The following is a 1,854-nucleotide window of genomic DNA, read 5'->3' on the forward strand; positions in this document are numbered from 1 at the left end:
AGGTTTTCATCTACTAGATAACAGGGTTCCCTGTCATTTTAATAATACAGCTTGATGGGTTGTAAGCGTTACGAAAGAAGATGCTGGGCATTTTTATATCATCCTTCGATTTTAAAAAGGTTACAGTTGTTTTCTTTTTTTTTTTTTCCTGAAGAGCAAACATAAGGAAACACAAAAATGATGACACAAGGGGGCCCTTTCTGTCTAATCTCAGGACTTGGGCAGACTGGTAGTGCACTTGGGCTCTGGATTTCAGGAAAAGTGACAGCTGTTCAATGTGTCCGACTCTTTGAGACCCCATGGACTGTAGCCCGTCAGGCTCCTCTGTCCACAGAATTCTCCAGACAAGAATACTGCTGTAGGTTGTCATTCCCTTCTCCAGGAGATCTTCCCCACCCAGGGATCGAACCCAGGTCTCCCACAATGCAAGCAGATTCTTTATCATCTGAGCCACCTTCAGTGAAATCTGCACTCCATCACCTGCCAGCTGAAAGACCCCGACAGAGAGCTAGCGGGCCTTGTCACCTCATGGCCCCAAGTCTTCTCCCTCAGTTATAAAGGAGACACAACAATAACTACTTTCCAAGATTGCTGTGAAGAGTATGTGAGATTATGCTTCATATTGAAAAGCCTGACACAGAGTGGGCACTCACAGAATATTAGGTTACTATTACAAAAGCTTTGCTCTAGATCTTAAGGGAGACCCCCATTTCTCCTTTTCCTTGGTGCATTTTTTTCTTGTGTTAGTCACTGAGTCGTGTCCAACTTTCTGTGACCCCACCAGGCTCCTCTGTTCATGGAATTCTCCAGGCAAGAATACTTGGGAGGGTAGTCATTTACTTCTCCAGGGGACCTTCTCAACTCAGGCATTGAACCTGCATTTCTTATGTCTCCTGCATTGGCAGGTAGGTTCTTTTCTTTACCACTAGGACCACCTGGGAAGCCCTAGTATTTTCTTAAATTTGTATAAAATCTAAACACCCAAGAAGGTCCATCTGTGGGTTGAGGGGAAAGAAGACTAGAAGTTTGCTTTGTCTGCTCTTTAAAAAGTCCTTTGATCTGCCTCAGCAGCCATGAAAGGATTCCTCATGGTTCTGCATAGTTCATCTCAGCCCACCAGGAGGAACATGTGTACTGCAACTTGGAACCAAACTTGAGCTAATAATTACAAACACCCCCATTACCAAGCGTTCACTTGCCCCATGCAGCACCCCATAGCCCTGAGCAAGGGATCTGGGATCTCAAGCAACTGACATCCTAAATCACCATCCTACTGTTAACAGATGGCAGGTAGTTAGGTATGAGCAGAGAAAAGGGGGCAGGGAATCAGGCATCTTGTAAATAGCCAGAATCCAGGGGCAAAGAAAAACAGGACTCTCCAGATGGACAGGAAATCACACATTTTGGAAGATTAGTGTCCTGGAGACAGACAAAGAAAGGTGAGGAAAGGTGGAAATCTCCTGCATCCAAAGGCAACCCATTGTCCAGTCTGTTTTCATTACAATAAAATTACCCTTGCAGATAAGAAGTTCTCATCATGCACCAAAGCCTTGACACTTGTGATGTAACCTGAAAAAGAACAAGAATCCCTCCTCCTCCCCTCAGAAGATGAATCTGGAATGAAAATCAAAGACTACAACCCCCAAAACTCCTTCAGCTCCAGTGAACATTCCACTGCTTCATTGTATGCCCCTCATAACCAGCGCTCCTGATGGCTCAGACAGCAAAGAATCTACCTGCAATTCCGAAGACCTGGGTTTGATCCGTGGGTTGGGAAGATCCCCTGGAGGAGGGAATGGCTACCCACTACCCACTCCAGTATTCCTGCCTGGAGAATCCCATGGACAGAGGAGC

The sequence above is a fragment of the Bos indicus x Bos taurus genome, chromosome 29, assembly GCF_003369695.1.
Source record: "Bos indicus x Bos taurus breed Angus x Brahman F1 hybrid chromosome 29, Bos_hybrid_MaternalHap_v2.0, whole genome shotgun sequence".
Taxonomy (NCBI): Eukaryota; Metazoa; Chordata; class Mammalia; order Artiodactyla; family Bovidae; genus Bos; species Bos indicus x Bos taurus.